The sequence below is a fragment of the Paramormyrops kingsleyae genome, chromosome 12, assembly GCF_048594095.1.
Source record: "Paramormyrops kingsleyae isolate MSU_618 chromosome 12, PKINGS_0.4, whole genome shotgun sequence".
Classification (NCBI taxonomy): domain Eukaryota; kingdom Metazoa; phylum Chordata; class Actinopteri; order Osteoglossiformes; family Mormyridae; genus Paramormyrops; species Paramormyrops kingsleyae.
Genome location: NC_132808.1, coordinates 10,168,055 through 10,189,144, shown reverse-complemented (window position 1 = coordinate 10,189,144; position 21,090 = coordinate 10,168,055). Strand labels below are relative to the sequence as shown.

Here is a 21,090-nt window from a genome sequence, read left to right as displayed (position 1 = left end):
ATGTGACTTTCTGATGATACTTTTACTTTCAGTTTACACTGAATCACGCCCCAACACACCCGAACTATGGTAAAGGGTCAAGTCATGTCATTTATTTATATAGCACATTTAATAACAACAAAGTTGACCCAAAATGCTTTCCAGTTTAGAAAGAGGGTGGATCCCATGGTTGTTTTGTTTATCCCTGATCAAATTTAAACTGCTCAAATCTCGGTTAAGTACTGTAGCTAGGTATGGTGACCAAACCTGCACACAATATTCTAGGTGGGGTCTTACGAAGGAATTATAAAAATTAACACTACATGGTGTTTATATAATTCTCACCAAATTAGTGTTACATTTAACACTTTACAGAGTATGAGTGTTGTTGTATAGTGTTAAATTTTATTAGCTCTTATAGTGTTCAGTTGACACCATAGAGTGTTAGATCACTGTAACTCTACCTCTTCCCAGATTCCAAGCCCTGTATATTTATTTTTATTGTGAAATTGTGTCACCCTAATGATGTTCAATGTTAATAAAACCCACATAAGAACATAAGAAATTTACAAACGAGAGGAGGCCATTGTCACGCCCCGCTCCGTCCGCTCCTAGTGTGTGCCACGCCCCCTCATTATCCACGTGTGCTTCCCCGATTTGTGCCAGCTGTTTCCTGTTTCTTTTGCCTTGTTCTGTGTATATCAGTCCACGTCTCCCCTTGTTCCCCAGATCGAGCATTGTAATGTCAGTGTAGTGTCCGTGCTTGTCCGTCTTCGTGTAATTAAACTCAGTTTACCTGACGTCCTGGCGTGCGCTCCTGCTTCCCTGCTTGCCTCCGTCTCCGAACATGACAGAATGCTCGATCTCCCCGAAAGCACGAAGCAGCAGTCCGAGCACCACCGGCTCGGAGTGCTGCAAGAATTCATGTACTGGCAATCCCAGCCCGAAGTCCAGGAGGACCCGGTAGCCCTGGAGCTGGCCAACCGGGGCCGGGACCTGCTCCAGAAGGAGCGCCCAGCCGGGCAGGAATACCCGCTGACTAGGGCACGGAAGTGCCTTCAACGCCTGATCCAGCGCACAGCGAGCAGCCGGGAGAAGCGGAGCAGAGAGCTGGAGGAAGCAGCCCCAACGCTCTTTGTGGGAGCCTGCTCTCTTCTCCCTGCCTGGGACGACATCGCCGCTGCCCGCCTGGTGAGCCTCCACCCGGAGAAGCCGCCTCCTTTGGAGGCTTACTTTTACCGGCCGGCGCGCCTGGGTCTAGGCGGGATACGCGCCGTGTGGGACGCTGTTCCCCGGGTGCCCAAAGCCCTTAGAGGGAAGGCGCCTACGCGCTCAGCACCCCTCCTACCTGCTCCGGACCTGTCCGATCCGGACCTGCATGTTCCGGATCTGCCTGCGGCACCGCCTGCTGCTGCCGCCGCCGATCTGCCCGCGGCACCGCCTGCAGTCCCTGCAGCTACCACCGCTACGCCTACGGTGCCCGCCGAGGCGCCCCCTGCTGGCCGCGTGATGGCGGCGCCCGCTGCGACGCCCCCTGCTGGCCACGTGATGGTGGCGCCCGCCGAGGCGCCCCCTGCTGGCCAAGTGACTGCAGCGCCCGACGAGGCGCCCCCTGCTGGCCGCACACCCAAGGTGCCCTTCGAGGTGCCCCTTGCTGGCCATGTGACGGCGGCGCCCGTCCTGCCGGCACCTGAACTGCCCGTCTCACCAGTCCTGCCGGCTCTTGACCTGCCCGTCTCGGCAGTCCTGCCGGCTCTTGACCTGCCCGTCTCGCCAGTCCTGCCGGCTCTTGACCTGCCCGTCTCGCCTGTCCTGCCGGCTCTTGACCTGGCCGTCTCGCCTGTCCTGCCGGCGCCTGAACTGCCTGAGGTGGCCGCGGTTGCGCCCCCTGCTGGCCGTGTGATGGCGGCGCCCGCTGTGGCGCTCCCTGCTGGTCGCGTGCTGGCGGCGCCCGCCGAGGCGCCCCCTGCTGACCGGACGCCCGAGGCGCCTGCCCAGGCGGCCCCTGCTGGTCGCACGCCTGCAGCTGCCTCCGCTCTGCCTGAGGTGCACGCCGAGGCGCCTCCTGCTGGCCACACGCCCGCGGCCCCGTCCGAGGCCGCCTCTCCCGTCCTGCCCGCCGCCCTGCCTGAGGCCGCCTCTCCTGAACTGCCCGCGGCCCTGCCTGAGGCCGCCTCTCCCGAACTGCCCGCGGCCCTGCCTGAGGCCGCCTCTCCCGAACTGCCCGCGGCCCTGGCTGCCCTGCCTGCGGCCACGCCCGCGGCTCCGGCTGCCCCGCCTGTAGCCTCCTTAGAGGCCCTGACTCCCTCGCCCTTACCCCGGCAAGGCCAACGCCCCTCAGGACCCCGCCTTTCGGTGTCCCGTAAGGGACGGGGACATAGGCGGCGGGCCCGGGTCCCGCCCGCCCTGCCCCCTGGCTCGCCCGTTCGGCCCCTGGCTGTGGCTTGGTGGCTGCCTGCGGGTCCTCCGGCTCGGGGTTGCCGGTCCCCTCCGGGTCCCCCCCTGGATCCTCGGTGCCGGTCCTCGGTCCCACCTCCGGCTCCATGTCGGTCGCCTCCGGGCCCCCCTGCTCCGGCTGGGCGTCGGACGGCGCCTTCGCCGGCTCCGGCTGCGCCTCCGCCTGCCGCGGCTTCCCCCTTTAGCCTGCCTGCACTGGTGTTCCCTCCTGCTCCCTCCGTCACTCCCTCGTCCCATTCCCTTGGCCCCTGGGTGGTCCCCTCCTGCTCCCTCTCCCCTCCGGCCGCTTCCCGTCGCCCGCCTGGGCTCCCTCGTGCTCCCCTTGTTCCTCCTCCGTTCCCGTCTGTCCCTCCTGCCTTTGTTCCTCCTCCGTTCACTCCTGGCCCTTTTGTTCCGCCTTTCTCCCCTTCTGTGTCTCCCTTCTTGGTCTGTCTGTCTGCGTTCCCCGTCCTCTGTCAGGTCCTGTCTTTCTTTTTGTCCTTGTTCTTGTTTTGTGTCTCGGTCCTGTTCCCTGTCCCTTGTTGATGTTTTGCTTTTTGTCTTTCAGGTCCTGTTCCCCGGTTTCGTCCCGTCCGTCGCCTCCTCTCGGGCGCGCCCGGTGTGCGCGCCTTTGGGGGGGGGTTATGTCACGCCCCGCTCCGTCCGCTCCTAGTGTGTGCCACGCCCCCTCATTATCCACGTGTGCTTCCCCGATTTGTGCCAGCTGTTTCCTGTTTCTTTTGCCTTGTTCTGTGTATATCAGTCCACGTCTCCCCTTGTTCCCCAGATCGAGCATTGTAATGTCAGTGTAGTGTCCGTGCTTGTCCGTCTTCGTGTAATTAAACTCAGTTTACCTGACGTCCTGGCGTGCGCTCCTGCTTCCCTGCTTGCCTCCGTCTCCGAACGTGACAGCCATTCGACCCATAAAGCTCGTTTGGGGAGAACTTAGCTAATAGCTCAGAGTTGTTAAAATCTTATCTAGCTCTGATTTAAAGGAACCCATGGTTTTAGCTTCCACTACAATAGCAGGAAGACTATTCCATACTCTGACTACACGCTGTGTAAAGAAGTGCTTCCTCAAATTTGTTTTAAAGTGTTCTCCCGCTAATTTCCACTTATGGCCACGAGTTCTAGTATTTAGACTAATATTGAAATAGTCATTTGGCTGAACAGCATCCAGACCCGTTAGAATCTTATAGACCTGAATCATATCCCCCCTTAGTCTCCTTTGCTCAAGGCTGAACAGATTCAGTTCTGCTAACCTCTCCTCGTAAGACATTCCTCTATATAGCACCTCTAAGAAATCTTTGAAAAGTTACTGTCACATCCCACACACAATAGGCACTAGGTTTTGAGTCGCAGGCTCCCACTGCCTAAGAGCTATTGAAACAAAAAGGCCTAATCAAGTAAAAAAATCTTATCAAGTAGACAAAGGGTTAAAATCGTATGAAAGTTGCTGTGTCCTATAGGCCTCAGGTAGGACTACAATTGGCACCTGGTTTTGGGTCGCAGGCTCCTACAGTCTAGGAGCTATTGAAAAAAAAGACTTAATTTTAGAAAAAAAAAATCATATCAAGTAAACAAAGGGTTAAAATGAAATGAAAGTTACTGTGTCCTATAGTGCTCAGGTGGTAGTATAATTTGCACCCATTTGGGGGTCATAAGCTCCCATTGCCTAGAAGCTATTGAAAGAAATCTATTTACCCATTTTCCTTTTAAAATGACCGTATAAAATACAATAAAGTGTTTAAAATGAGTAAAATTCACTGTGTCCTGTGTATGTCAGGTAGTTATAGAATATGCACCCATTTTGGAGTTACCCATTGCATTTAAGTTATTGCAAGTAATCAGTATTTTATTTTTCTGACAGTAATTCATTGACGTTGCTAAATCAGCGGTGCGCGAGCATCTCCGAGGCTGTGGAATTTATCTGGCCGACTTTCGACCGCCTTACGCCAGCTAGCGTGAGTGAAACAGCGCCGCTAAGTCTGGAGAGTGTGGATCTGAATATTCATCGAATATCCAACCTAAAACTGATTTCACCTTGGTCTGACCAAGAAGGACCTCTCAGCCTTTTCTTATTATATACTAAATTTTCCTTGGTGCAATGCTAATTTTTTTTGAAGATCAGAGAGCTGTGCGCTATGATGTCAAACAAAGCCTTGCTTTTCATGACTTTTTCTTGCATATTATTTTTAAGTTAGAAAAAAGCTATATTTGTATATGTGGGTGTGGTGTATTTCTTGACGGAAGTTGATTTTGGTTACCGGTTGTGACCTTGGTTGATGGGTTTTATATGTGGAAATGTGTTAGGAGAGTTGTGACACCCTTTGCTCTGCAGCTCCTGGTACCGTCCACTTCCCTGCAAACAAATTATGCTGGATGTTTATTTGCATGCCATGATATGGTACAGCCTTTTAACAGATTTATTTTATTTTTTTTTTCTATCCTCCATACCATGGCAAGTATAAGAAACCTTTAAGTAAACTCTAAGTAGCTAAACCGTGAAAACTGCAGTCTGTTTTTGTAGGCTAGTAAGCTGTAGGTTTTTTCTGTGGGGCCCGTGTTAAGGAATGACAGATCTGCGACAGGTGATTGTACAAAGGCTCATTGGTTTACTCTTATACTAGTATACTGAAGAAAGCTATTTTATATGTACTTAAAAAAGTACTTATAATTACATTTCTAAACATTCTTTCTCTAACTCAATCCTAACTTTAATGCCCAAGTAAAGTAAGAGTCAGAAAGAAGAAACATGTTCAGCTTACAAGAACACAGTGGGCTGGTCTTCAGAAAAATCAAAGCTAACCTCATGTAAAGTTTACATAAGCGACAAGGCCTTGTTGGTCATAGTCTTTCTTATGATGGTGGCTTAATCAAACACAGTAGCTGGCTGCCCAAGACATCAGCCACCTGTTATCTTCTTGGGTACCACCTACTGTATATGGGCTTGGAATCTGGGAAGAGGTGGAGTTTCAGTGATCTAACACTCTAACACTCATTGCACTCTGTAGTGTGAAATATAACACTGATTTGGTGAGAATTATATAAACACCATGCAGTGTTAATTTAACACTGGCAAATTTGCTGTGCGTGTCACTGCTGGCTGGTTCCGGCACCAGCAAATGGATGTACGCCAAAAGTGGCCCACTTGTGATTAGACCAATGTGGCCCAAATGTCACAAAACAGATATGTGCCACATGTTAAACATTTTATTAAAAAATAGTTGTACTGTATGGCTTGCGGCTCTGGCCCACTTTTGGCAAAGGTACAGTATGGCAAATGTACACTTGTGCTTATGGAAAAAGAAATGTTTTCTAGATGAAATGAGTGTGCGATTTGGACAGAGACAGAGCACATTACATTATTTAAATGCATTATTAAACACTTATGCAACATTATAATAAACTAATGTGTTTCATTGTACTAGCTGCATTATTTTAGGGCCAATAGGTAGTTAACATTGTTTTTCCATCGTTGCTCACAGCATCAAATAAATTGTAATAGGACCAATAAATGATTGCAATGGAATCTATAAGGAAGGGTGGTTTGTTGTTTTAATTCAATTGGTCTGTCAACAATTGAACTGCACAGTGATTTTTGATGCATCTCAATACTGGTATTTACGTTTTATGCAGCCGGGAGTGGGACTACTTCCAACAAAATACTTTCCCAGTGGAAAGTGCATGAAAAAGAGATTGTGTCAGTAGTCTAGTGGTTAAGATGCTTGCCTCTGAACCAAGAGGTTGTGGGTTTGAATCCCACCTATACTAGCATTGCCTCTTGAGCAAGACACTTAACCCCAAAGTAAAAATGCAAGTTGTTCTGCATATGAGTGTCAGGTAAATGTAAAGGGTGTGCTTACCTCAATACTACCCTACCAGACATCCATGGACATCTTGTTTTTTTCTCAAATTCAAAATCCTTGTAGACATCAGACTTTTGTTGTTTTTAAGCATTTGAGGCCTGATCAGGGACTGTATGCAGTTCCTGTTGAAAAGTAGCTCTTACGAGGTTAACATCTGTGAGGTTCAGAAACTGGTAATGGGCCACAATAGGGCCAGATCTCAAACAGAGCCTGGCCACTTGTGGCTAACATCAGGCCCTGCTCTGGCCCAGATGATAACCTGATGCGGCAACCGAGAGTGGTCTGCTCAATCGCCGTCATTCCATGTGGTATGTGGGCCACATGAAAATGTGTGATTTAAATGTGACATTTATCTGTACACATGTAAGAAGTCCTGTCAGCAAGGTTAGCACAAGCACTATTTCGGCTAAGTCCGCCATTGCTCAAACTCGCCTAATGTATACAGCAAACAGCACACGCTCTGACGTTAAACAAAGTGGACAACGGCGCACAATCTGACGTTTCGAGCCAAAAACTCTGTTTTCCCTGTCTACATGTCGACGCTGAAAACGCAGTTTCTTAAAATCTTCACCCTAAATGGAGTTTTGCAAAAGCTCCGTTTTCAGTGACCTGAGACGCCATTTACGTGTGGACAAAAGCCCAAGACGTATAGAAAAAGGTACGTTTTAAAATATATCTGTGTACGTGTGGACAAGGCATTAGTTTCCCTGTTTAGTTCTTTTGAGTTAATTAGTTTCACCTGTGACCTGTTTTCCCAGCCTTGTTGTTGAATCTCACCTGCCCCTTATTAGTCTTGTCACCCTTCTGTATTTAAGTCCTTGTTCCAGTTTAGTTTGCTAGTAGTTTGTTGATTGTTTGATGTCAGTCTGTGTACGTATGGACAAAAGCCCAAGATGTATAGAAAAAGGTATGTTGTATAATATACCCGTGTACGTGTGGACAAGGCATTAGTTGCTGTTTGTTTCAGGGTCTATCTGTCTGTAGTTTAGTCTTTAGCAAGTGAAATGCATGTTCAATGGGGTTGAGATCAGGTGACTGACTTGGCTATTTGAGAATATTCCGCTTCTTTGCTTTAAGTCCTGGGTTGCTTTTGCTGTGCATAAGTATACATCAGCCATAGATGATCATTGCGGTGATGCCAGGTTCCCAGTGGCCGTCATCCGACAGGAAATATATAATGCTGGGTACTTCAACCTACCAGGCTATAGTGAGGATGAGGAGTTGGCCGCACTAACACACAGAACCCGAGAGATGTCTGTGGAAGAAGCTCGTAGCCGAGCATCTGTAGTGTTACCCAGACAGAAGGGGAATCCGGCCAGATCTCCGAGCCCCGCAAACGACGCTCACTATCGGCCCCATAGACCAGGAGAACCAAAGCGCCGTAGTCCTATAATGACACGGCTGCGATCGGGTACAATGCCCCAAAAATCAGTCAGAGTAGCTGTCCTGAAAACGATGATAGATGCAGACAATGATGTCACAGTGATTAGTCACCCTTTAACATGCGACAAACACGCGAGATATAGGGAGGTGGTCAGTATACTGCCCAGATAAGGATCGTTTCAGCCATACTGGGACAAGCTCATGCTACAGGCTTCGGTGTACAACCTCGAGCCCAGGGATATGTGGCAAATAGCCTTGCTCACCATTCTGAGGAGCTTCAGTCTAAAATGTCGCCAGAGTTAAAGTCCGGGTGTATTATAATTAAACAGAACAACAATGCAGATAAGGATGTGTGTAGCTAACTCAAAGAGGCCCTCCTCGAGCTGAGGGGGCCGGCGCATGCAGCGTGGCATAAGATACTGGACATTAAACAAGCCAGTAAAGAGCCATTTGAAACTTATGCTGAGCGCAGGTGAATATCTTTTATAGAACATTCAGGTATGGAGGAAGCCCACCGCGATCAAGAAGTTTTAATACAACTCTTGAAAAATAATGCGGGACACCACATCCAACAAGTGATGAGTAATGGAAGGGATCCTCCGGAGAACACCTATAAAGCATTAGTGAAATGGGCATCTAAAATAGAGGACAGGCTTTAACCAAGTAAAACACGACTGATAGCTACAACCCAGTGGTTGGCAGAGGGTAGTGGCCCAGAGGCACAGAGGCCCCAGTGTCATGTAAGATCCATCAGAGGACAGGTCATAGCACCGAGAACTGCTTTAAAATTAAACGGAAGCATCATTATCCAACAGCAGGCCTCTAGAACAGAAACCAGGGGGGGCATACTGATAAACCCTTCTATGACCAGAAACACACTGAAGGGAAGTAGTCAGATTCAAACGACGTATCTGATTCACTGCAGTCTGAATTGGCAGCCCTGTTAGAAAAATACAAGCCACCGCAATAGGGGTGCGTGGCCTCCATCGTGCTGGGGAGTATTATGGTCAGCGAGAACCGGACCAAAGTAAAAGTTAGTCTTGGATGTTGATTAGTGCACGCTCTCATTGATACCGGGGCGGCTGGTTCCCGTACTGATATTCCCCTGCCATGTATAAGCGCAACCATACAAATTAAGGACATCAGTGGCCAGCAATGGCATCAGATGTAGAGGCATGGTGCAGAGCATGTTATGTGTGTGCCACCATCAACCAGGGCAAACCAGGCCACACTAAATTGCACAGACCAGATCCCCATGGGTGGATTTACAAATAGATTTCATTGGTCTGCTACCCAGTGCCAAAAGGGGGGTGTCGGTATTGCCACATAATTGATAAATTCTCAAAGTGGGTTGAAGCCATTCCCACAGGCAATAATACTACAAACACAGTGGCACGATCGCTAGCGAGCCAAATCATCCCACTATGGGGCACTAAGGCAAACTGAATCTGATGTGGGCACTCATTTCACAGGACAGGTAATGCGAGAGGTGACTAAGCAGACGGGCCTCAGGCTGGGGCAAAGAGAGAACTCAACTTAGTATGCGGAAGATGGGGGTGGAGACACTTTAAGGGGCCATTCACATCTCATGAGACACCATTGAAGGAAACAGTTATATGGCCCCCCGGAGTAGCTCCGGAACCAAATTATGCCACACGGATTTGTTTTAAGACAGAATCCACCCATCTTCCCTATTGTAATATAACCGGACACATACACCTTCCATCAGAGTTTCACAATCCCACAACCTGGTATAAACTCAAGAACATCCCAGACTTAATCCACGGAAAATTATATGTCATACACAAACAGAGAAACAATGGTCTAGATCCGAGAAAGTGTTACAACACTCGGGAACTAGAACCTGTATCAGTGCACCCACTCAGAAACCCATAACACCACTAGCATGTGATATACAGGGCTATTCTTCAATCTAACCTCCCCGGCAGAGAGCAACAACAGATCCAAGGCATTCATATGGACAAGCCGGAGAGAGAGGGGACATACTGTGTTGGACAATGCAAGATCAGCATGACCGACTACACCAGCCCCCAGAACTGTTCATGGACTGTGTTTCAACCTCACCACATGCGGATACCATAAGCCTACTCAGTGTGCTAAGGTATACTCTGCTCTTTCTGAAGGACTCATCAAAGGAAATGTGGATAAAACTGTATTACACAATGTTAACTTAAGTGATGGTCCATGTAATGTATAATATCTCCTACCTGTTGCCTGCATATTTAAAACATAGTAACGCTAAGGATAAAACATATACCTGGTTACAGACACGTCTCGAGGATCTGATCTCTGATTACAAGAGCCGGCTTGCAATCCAAGTGTTACCTAGGCGGCCAAACGCGACTTATTCGCAGGCATAACCAAATTTTTGAATCATGAAATATTCGAATAGCTATAGAATAACGGGACAATCCCAGTATACAGCATGGTTGGCTAATCAGATAGCCACCAGCATCCAAAATATCACCAGTAGCAATGAGAACTTCATTGAAGCAGTAAAGTCACAAACACTCTTAGCACTTCGCAAAGCGCTCTTAAATCAGATGCAACTCCTCGAGTCTGATGTAACCTGCCGAGCATATGTACAAGATTTATTTGAACAATAGAATATTCAGAATTATTAACCACTCTAATGATGTAATATTAGAAATGAATGTATTAGTTATATATGACTCTTTGTAACCTTCCCTCCAAGTAATCCAGACCAAGTGTATCCAAATTCTACCACTATACGCTCCCTCGGAACTGTAGTGAAGGACCAGGTGATTAATTGGGATCATCTTATGGGATACATGACGCTGAAAGGGACTGAGAGCCTATTACCACTCGTACCTGTTACCATGAGACCTCTCATTACATAATTTGCACCTGTAACACAATACAGCCCTTCTCACATAATGACACCAAACTGATCAACATACACTCGCTACATGGTCATGCTGATGCAGTTAAGGTCACATACACACAGTGGTGTATCATCAGTGAGATGAACTCGGTCACATACGGAGGACTTGCATATCTAGCCAATCACACCTTCTGCCTGGAGATAACCAAGGACTTCACCATGGGTCACATCAGAATCCCAGGGAGAGTGACACTAGAGACTGACGTCTCCCCATGGTGGGACGACACCCTCCATGAAGAGAGCATCCGAGCCATGACCAAAGCCATGGATTTGGTAGAGCAGGTTATCTTGAAGACTGAAAATCACCTCCATCAAGCACAAGTGGAGGCTAACTCGGCAAAAAGGACTGCAGAGATTCTGACCAACGCCCCACTCGCTCAGCCGAGTATGTGTACACATGGTAGGACTGGGTGCTTCAAACATGTGTTAACACAAGTGGCCCATGTGCATCATCGTGTGGGTGCAAACATTACAGAAGTTGGATCCCTAGAAGATTATCCGGGGCCCAGGCAGTGACCCTCTGTGGGACAAAGGTCTGTCCCAAGGGGCCAAGGGGGGAACTGTAAGGCTGGAGGCCTTGCAGGCCCCGTCGGTCTGAGCTCTGGCAAGCCTGTAATGCTCCACCCAGTGTCCTGAAGCAAAGGTCCACCGGCTCCGACAAGACTGGACCCAAATCACCTGATCACCACATCAAAAGGGACACCTCACCCCCACTGGGCGGCCAGAACCCTGCAGCCAAATTCCAGCGACAAGGCCTGGCTGCGTCAAGACACAGATGCATCCTACATTCACTAACTCACACTTACACAGGAGGTATATATTAGGGACACATACACCCATGTTTGGTCTCGTTTGAATGGTCACAGTACGACGGGCACAATACTCTCAACCTTAAAGCGGCATGTTTTCACATAAGAGAAATATAGAAAGTAAGACTAAACCCACCAAAGTGGAGGATCTTATCATCTGGTAGAACAAAGGAGTTGTCACATTCCTCCTAAAGCAATTTGATTGGCTGAGGGTCTGAGAATTGATAAGATCAACAGTTCTCCAAGACACACACACAAGATCAGAGCAGGCCCTAAAATAATCAATCACAACCTTTGATACAGCCTGTCACCTGGTTTGGAATACTTAAGGAAGAGCTCGAGAGTAGCACGGGGAGTCACTCTGTAATCAGAGCTCCCACATAGTGCTGTATGAATCTTCATCTGTAATCAGATAGTTTCTGCAGTTACTATGTGTCCACTCAGCTGAGATATGGAATTGTTATATACTTTTAATTGGATTATATACTATATATTATATTATATATTATATATATATATAGGAATTGTGGCCACATGTTAAAATGATTGCAACACTAGATTTGGTTAAATTGGTGTAATGTATATTAATTGTGAATAACCTGTGTTTTGATTACTTCTTGGCTGTCTGATTTTGCTGAACCTCTGCATGTTCCTCAGAGACTGGGGTTATTCTAACACTCTCTTGCAGCCTCAGAATCGACCCCGTTCTACGAGACCCGATGCGGCTGCCCAAGTTGAGTTACGGTGTATGCCGGCTCAGCCTCTGAGGTGCGCACACGCTGGGTTACGGCACAAGGTCCGGCTCAGCCTCTGAGGCACGCACACGCTGGGTTACGGTAGATCGTCCCAGCCTCTGAGGCATGCACACGCTGAGTTCCGACTCAAAGTCCGGCTCAGCCTCTGAGGTGCGCACACGCTGGGTTACGGTAATAGACCGGCCCAGCCTCTGAGGCGTACACACGCTGAGTTATGGCACAAAGTCCGGCCCAGCCTCTGAGGCGTGCACACGCTGAGTTACGGCAGACATCGGCTTAACCTCTGTGGCCCTCACTAGCTCGGATTCGGCAATGGTCAGCTGAGCCTCTGGGGCGTTAAGGGCCGCCGGGTCATGACGGGTATCCAGGCTAGCATTGTATTACCTTGTAGTGGTTGTCCAACATCTAAACCTACATAGCAGAGTCACGGATCGCCTTATCGGCCGAGGCGAATCCGATGCGCCCCATCGTCCGGGATTAGTGGGAGTTCAGCAATAGAAGGCACAGCCCAGAAGTAATCTAAATAACAGACATGTCATGACTAAACTTGCCAATAAAGATCTTTACTTAAAATGGAGTCAGATGTAATTTGGTCTTTACCTACAACGGGTAAGTAACTTTACAGAAGCGCTCCGAAGGATCCACACGCATTTCAAGCCTTCGGCTGTCCTATTGGATTCCGCCATTGGGCCAGTGGACGGTTCCCCTACAACAATGACCAAAATCTGTGATCTGTGTCAAAATCTTTTTTTTTTTTTTTAAATAAATTACATATTTCAAGTGTAGTACAATGTTAATGAAGGGTATAGCAAACTGAACTCATATAATTTGATGTTATCTTTTTAAAAATATTGTTTTACGTTAATAATGGTTTCTCAGACTTAATGTTGGTTGTGTGATGAGCTGCTTTACAGGTGCAGAGCAGCTTTTAAATATGATTAAAAAGAACAGCAAAACCAAACAAATCATGAGGAAAATGTGTTATTTAATCATGCATCACCTGTATGAATGAACATGCTGAGGCTTTGAGCTGTGTGTAATGTTTTACGCCTTTTTTAAGCCTTGCAGCCTGTGACATGGTTTCCACCTCCAGATGGAAATGATAGATATATACAATGTGTCAGGAGCAGGGGCATGAGAAATGGGGGGGGCATGCCCCCCAATATTTGCAGAACCCTCCCCCCCCCCACTTCCCGAAAAATAAACAATTTAGAGCATGTTCTTTATCTTTCACTATGAACCTGAGAGTTACTGAGAGTTTGCTGTGTATGCAGAGCAGAAAGACAAAACATATATGTAAGGGTGACTGTAGGTCTGTATCAGACAAATCATTTTATCTTATGGATCAGTTACATTTTTAGTGGAAGTTATGTTTAGTTCTGAAACGGGACCCTAAACAGTGTTAGTCTTATTTTATATGATGAGATCTTCGTTATTTTAAAATTATTTTTAAATCTTTCATCACTTCCATTCATGGTATCCTCCTGAGACCCCACCCATTCATTTATGTCCATTGTAGTGGACATTTTGTTTTCACTTTTCATCTTTTCACTGATGTAAGGAAACATTTATTCCTGTTGTGCACTAAAGAGGACATGCTGTCATTAAAAATAAATAAATTAGAAAAAATCTAAATTGTAAGATGTCATTTCCTCCAAAAACAAATAACCTACAACTGAATGACACTTTTTTCCTTGGGTCTCAGGAGGATATGACTATTGCATGTTTACCCATTGTGATGCCATGATATACATCACATCACCCCCCATCCTCCCAAAAAAAAAAAAAATCCACATTTGAACAACCCCAGTTTAAAACTGAACCCGTTTTCTGGATAACTTCCCCACAAGGGAATTGGAATTTACCATCCATTCTCAATTCAATCCCTAACTCTAGACACTAACTCTCAGCTTTGTATTGATAACATCATGTCTGCTTGTTTTGTTGGTAATTTTGTCAGTAAGACGTGTCTTTGTAATTCCTGGTAACTTTCTCCAGTGTACAGTTATGGAATTTGGACTTAAAAATGTACCAGCTATACATTTTAAAGATTAGTGAATACAGTATTAGCTAATGTTCCGAATTGTTGGGCATATTTGAATGACTTAGAGTCCACAAATCATTTATTTCTTTTAATATATTTTTAAATTCTGATTTTACAGTTGTTACACAGGAATGCTGCACTCGGATTATAAGTGAAACCGCAGTTACTCGGTTTGCTAATTCATTTAGCAATACCATGGTTATCAGTGATTGTAACGTAGCCATGATGGTTCAGTGTTTTAACAATCATTGTACTGTAGCAATTTGTTTGCAAAGTTGCCGCTTTTAAAATTAGACATAGATTGGCTATTAATACATCTCCCTGGTTAAATGATGGTTAGACACCATTGTAGGAAGACTGAGCAGTTATGGAAAGCCAATAAATTGGAGGTTCACCGTTTAAGGTATAAACGATGAACCTCCAATTTATTGGCTTTCCATAACAGCAAACCTAGTAACTGCGGTTTCACTTATAATTCGAGTGCAGCATTCCAGTGTAACAACTGTAAAATCAGAATTACATTTTGAGTAAACTTAAACGCATTTGTTAAACCCACAAAATCAGTAACAACATTACAGGAGGGGTCATCAATATAGAGATTATAATCTCTCACCATTATTTCCCTTTCCAATTTAATAATGGAATTAAAAAAATCAGCAAATTCCTGTAAAAAAAAGTAGCCGCAGGTCCTGGTGGACGGTACATCACTATACAATAAAAAATTCTTTTGTGACCAATTGTACTGATTTGGACCTCAAAAGCATCATATAGTCAAGTGACAAACATCCACTTTACTAGTAACTTGGTGTCAAGTTTGTTTGTTTTTTTCTCATTAAAGAAAAATGCACCCAGAGCTGACGCACAATTCCATTTGTAATTAGTAGTTGGCTAATTACAGAAACAAGCAGTCCAGGTTAATCACAACATGTTACAATAAACACGATGAAGCTGTAGACTGTGAGCAGTGAGGATTTATTCAGAATGTTGCTAATAACACTGCACATTTAAACACTGCAAACAGCACTGCAGAGGTAAATCAGAAGATCATCATATGTTTTGAAATATTTACACAGGATGTAAGAACTAAACACAAACTACATATATCTTCTAGTAACATACAGACTCTCTCATCCAACAATCAACGAACTACTAGCAAACTGAACAGAGGCTGGGACCATGGGCATACATTTCATTTAACAGTAGGGGGGACAATAAATATAAAATTTCTCATGAGCAAGGAAACACAAATAATAGTCAAATTGTACGTATAAAGATATGTCCCCACAGTGAAAAACTTTGCTTCTATCATTATTATTGTAGCATGGAGACTGCGTCATTATGGTTATTTTCAAAGTTTTTCTCAGGTTCAATGACAAAGCAGATTTTTCTTCAAAACTATTTATTGCATTGTTTGTTATGTTGTTTAGAGTCAAGCCATCAACATACAATAAAATTTAAACATGACTGTTTAAATGCATAATAGAAATTGATTATACAAAAAAATATAGTGGGGTCAGTTCTGACGTAGCACAGTGCTCATTTAGTAAATGCACAGCTAAACAATATGCTAACTGTGGCCGTTAATGTTAAGTTAACATTATGCCAAGTCGTCACAAATAAAACAATGCATGGGAAACGGCTTTGTAGGTATGTCACAATCACCAGTTCTGCGCCATAGGGGCTTTGGCAGGCAGCCTCGTTTTCAATTTGGTCGCCATTCCACAGAGCACCAGGGTATCCCAATAGTTTTTGCCTTTTTGTTGTGTTATTTTTGTGTCTATTAGGGTAACCCGTTCTGATAACGTAAAACACACCTTCATCTGGGGATTTCCATTAAAAACACGGTAATCTGACTTTCTGATAACTTCGAAATTTCCTCCCGATCTTATCGAAAATTTCACTCGTTAAAACCTTCGTTGGGACAATAAACGTAAGCATAATTATTCTTCAAACTATGATAATTATATTTATTAGTTAGTTTATTGTATTTAGGCGTATTTTCAGCAAAATGTATCGATCAGCAGTTCACTTTTTTGGATCCGCCGCGAGAGCCGGTCATGTTTTGTGGTGAACAGTGCAGCAAGAGCCGAAAATAGCATGATTTTCAGCATGGAATTTACAGCTTTAAAATGATGTGAAGGCTTTTAAATGAGGTTATATGTGTTTATGAATATATATTCTTGTAATAAAATGGAGTAGATACCCATCGCTTGCTTTTGTAACACAGATGATTGATAATTTTGAATGGGTTGGAAAGGCTAGAAATAGTTGCATATTGTCTTTTCAGTTACCTTTAACATGAACAGAAAACGTAATCCTCCACAACCAGCACGGGCTGGCATAGCAAGGCAGCATCTCAAAGACTTCTTTTCTTCAACTCCCGGAGATCAGACAGTTCTTTACGGGCACATACTGCATATTTACCTGTACCTTTTGATACTTTACTATGCACAATGCTTTTCAAATGTATTATTATTGAATGGATTATAATGATAACACAAAGTACTTTTTAATGTGATGCTGTGGACTCTTTGAAAAGACATTCCTTGTATTATTCACTACATACATTCTCCGGTGAGTATTAATTGACAGACAAATAAATTAAATAATTATTTGTTTTATTTTCAGTGTATCTGAGACTGTTAGGCAAGGAATAAGCTTTCTAATGATACCTAGTTTATTAAAATTTGATAAACAATAACAGAGTTATGCTCATTTTTCTGAACACCATAAACAGGTCACAAAGTCAAGTATGGTTCTCCATTGTTTTATCTGTTACTAAGTGGACGTTAAAAAGCCTTAATTGGCGTTACAAAATATCCTATAACTTTCTTGCCATTCATCACAGAAAGAAGTTCTTGGTATCATTGGAAAGGTCTTATCAAGCCCTTTCTTCTGGTGCTATTACTTTGAAATTTTTTGTGACATACCTAGGCTTTGGCATGTTAGTTGCAGTGCACTATGCAACAAGCTATTGTAAACAAGCTAACGTTAACTAGATAAGTAATATTTTAATCGCTAATATAGCAGATTCATGGAAAATTACATCGGTAATCAGCATTTTTGCCGCAAATAATTTATGAAAAAGTCAACTACATTAAAGAGAATCGCTTCATTTAAAGTGAATAAAATACCCTACTTACTGGAGTTCAACATTAATTGAGCCGCAGCCACACACCTGACTCGTGTGTGTAGAGTAGTGGTGGGCGGATAGATCCAAGTATCGATAATAATGTTGGTATTGATATTGATCGATACCAGTTCAATGAGATCGATACTTCAGTTTCAATCTCTCTCCCGAATGCACTGCGGCTGTCTGTGTTCGCGCTGCTGCTCCCGGCTGTCACGTGACTCAGCGGGCCAGGCTAGCAAACAGGCGCGGGCGGGCGCACACACACACTCTACATACAACAATAAACATTAACCACTATACATGTGTCAACCATTCCTCGCCGTCAGTCCCCTGACCGTGGTCGGGAGACGCGAGGGGAGATGCTTCCTCCAGGGCCGAAGTTTATCCTCCTTCGGGGTTAACTCCCTTCAGTTTTGTGGAGTAGTGAGGCAGGCAGAAATCAGCCGAGACACCGGAGAGTACTGAAGAAACGAGGCTTTAATGGCCGTACTGCACACTTCCAGGTACACGGCATAGGCTGTATCCCGCTAGAACGCTGCTCTCGGTCCCCCCCCTCTACCCGTGACGCACACTCTCTCTCTTTGTTTTATTTCGTTTTCTTTTTCCGCGCTTCCTTCTTGCGCATGCTCACACACATCACATACACTCCTCTCTGCACCCAGCCACACACAAGACGGCAATTCCCGCAACACTACCCCCACTCTGGATGGCAATTAAACAATAATTCCACTCCAGCATCGTAAGGCATAAAACCGGAACACAATCCCCTTTACCACTTGGAGCTCACAGGAGATAAAAGTGTTAGCCCTTACCGCATATAAGGTGAGGTATAGTATCAACTAGTGCACATCAGTGGCAAAACGTTGGCTCAAGCAAGGTGTACATACATGTGCAAAACAAAGCATTTCAAGTGTTGTTAAGCAGGAAAGAAATAACACAATTGCAACTATTACATGGCGACCGGGAATAACTAACTTATCCTAGCATCTAGGAAGGCACACATACAAATGGATAGGTGCATGTAGATAACCCCGCAGGTCCTTCAGATACTTTACTCCCCTTATTTTTTTTTTTTGAAAATGTAAACACTGGAACAATGAAAAATATAACTCTCTTAAACCATTGTAGCTAACCGTGTTGGAGGCTGAAACGATTTAAACTGGAACTGAATCTTCAGTCCTACTTGGAACTGTCCATGGTAGGTAAACCAAGCTAAGTGATCCACACCCCATATCGGTCTGGAGCTCTGCGCCGACGAGTAGGTCGCTGAAACTGCTGGCCCAGGTGGTCTGGCTCACCCACCACACCCCCACCATTCTCAGGGTCCACATGGGAAGGGGACGATGGGATCACCACAACTGGAGCGGGATCAGCTGCAACAGAGACAGACGACTGAGAGGGGCTGGGGCCATTGCCAGTTGCAGCAGAGAACAGACTGTGCAGACCCAGATCACGGTCTGCTGGGTCATCCTCTAAAGCTGGTGGTGGGACCTCCGTAGGTGACCACCGATGAGCTTGATCAAGGACCCAGGTATTGTCCAAGGCCTCGCGGCAGCGATAATGCTTTAGCTGGTCATGGTGGACAACTTTCACTTTAGACCTTGGGTTCTTCTGGATCCGATAAACTAGGTCATCCAGTTGCCCCAGGACAAAGAATGGTCCTTCATACGATGGGAGGAACTTTTTGACCTTATTCTTGATGTGACGTGTTCCTTTGATGAGATACCACACAGGATCTCCAGTCTTGTATTGTGTGTGGCAACAGTTCTTGTCATATTGCCTTTTTGCGCGCGTGACTGACTCACGCAGGGCTTCCCTGGCGATGAGGTGGGCCAGCTCCAGCCGCTCACGCATTTGCTGCACATACTCTGGAGCTGAGGGTTGGTTGTCTGGATCAGGAGGTAGACCTGCGACAAGGTCCACTGGCTCACTCAGTTCTCGGCCAAACATCATGAAGTTCGGGGTGAAACCTGTAGCACTGTGCTTGGTCGCCCTGTAAGCCATAACGGCGTACGGGATCATCAGGTCCCAGTCCCAATGGCAACGCTCTGCTGTGGAGGCCAGGATCTTTTGGAGAGTGGCATTGAAACGTTCAACCTGGCCATCTGACTGGGGTCGGAATGGCGTTGTATGAGTCTTGTCTATGCCAAACAAACTGCACACCCCCTGGAACACATCAGATTCGAAATTGCGTCCCTGGTCACTGTGCAGTGCTTGAGGTATCCCGTAGCGGCACACCCACTCAGATGCAACGACCTCGGCAACAGTTGCAGCCCGTTCATCTGGGATAGGAAAGGCTTCAGTCCACTTTGTAAAGTAGTCTTGTATCACAAGCACATATCGGTTTCTGCGCTCTGTCTCATTCAGTGGTCCCATAATGTCCAGCGCAATGCGCTCCATTGGGGCTCCTACCCGGACAGTTCCCATGGGAGCTTGTGGTGTCTTCTGGGGTCGGGCTCTGGATGCACAGCTGGTACAAGTACGGCACCAAAGAGCGACGTCTTCCCTCATGTGATACCAATAGAATCGGGTTCGTAGCCTGGCCACAGTCCTCTCGACACCAAAATGTCCGCCCACTGGCCCCTCGTGCATCTGGCTCATCACTTCTGGTTGTAGCTTGCGTGGAAGTACGATCTGGGGATAGAACTGGGTCTCGTCAAGGCAGTAGAAGCGACGGTCCAGAACTCCATCTCTGAAGTAGAGCCGTTTCCATTGAGCCCAGTATGTCTTAGTGGCCGGGCTGCATGGCGAAACAGTAGTCCATGGGGGGCGCTCACTGCTGGCCTCCATCCAGGCGCGTATGGGTGCAATGTCTGCATCAGCGTCCTGGGCTTGGCTCAGCTCCCCCATGGTCCAGCCATGAAACAGAGAAGCAGTATCAAGAGTTTTAGCCACATATACTTTCTCAGTCAGCTTTACGGTGTGTGTACCAGTGGAAATGTTCTGGTGTTGTATGTCTGAGCTGGTGTGGATTATCTGTTCTGAGACGTCTGTGTTGGTAGGAGTGTTCTGACATAAAATGTCTGACATAGTAAGAGCAGTTTGGTCTAAAGTCTTTGTGTCTGGTGTAGGGGTGTTATGACCTACCCCCACTGGACACACCGCTGTAGTAGCCGGTTGTCCCCCCACCCTCACCGGACTCAGCAACAGGGAGCTGGTGTCAGAGTCCAACTCACATTGGACCGCCTGATGACTGGTCCCCCCGAGATGCTTGGAGGGGTCCAGCACTCTGCATGGACAGGACTGGCGACAGGGTCTTCTAGAGAGACTATCAGCATTGGTGTGCACTCGACCTGGACGGTGGATGATCTCGAAGTCGTACTCGGCAAGCTTCTCGAGCCATCGAGCTAACTGTCCCTCTGGCTCTTTCATTTTTGTTAGCCAGCGCAGGCTGCTGTGATCTGTGCGCACTTTGAAAGGCCGTCCGAGGAGGTACTGGCGAAAATGGGATGTGAAATCCACGACAGCTAGTAGTTCACGTCGTGTGGTGCAGTAGTTTTGTCCAGTTCTTGATAGCTTATGGCTGCCATATGCCAGCACACGTTCCACGCCCTGTTGCATCTGTGACAGCACCGCGCCGATGCCTGTGTCGCTGGCATCAGTGTCTAGTATCATTTCACCATGGTCAAGTGGATAGCCAAGAACAGGGGCAGAGGTGAGTCGACATTTTAGCTCGTCGAAAGCTGCTTGGTGCTCAGCATGCCACTGAAAATGTGCGTTCTTCTTGGTCAGGTTGTGCAGGGGTTCGGCTATAGA

General features: G+C 46.2%; 1 pseudogene; it reads left to right on the top strand.

Moving 5' to 3' along the window:
- The first annotated feature begins 9,608 nt into the window (after positions 1-9,608).
- LOC140577744 (uncharacterized) lies at positions 9,609-11,159 on the top strand (annotated as a pseudogene).
- Positions 11,160-21,090: the final 9,931 nt, after the last annotated feature.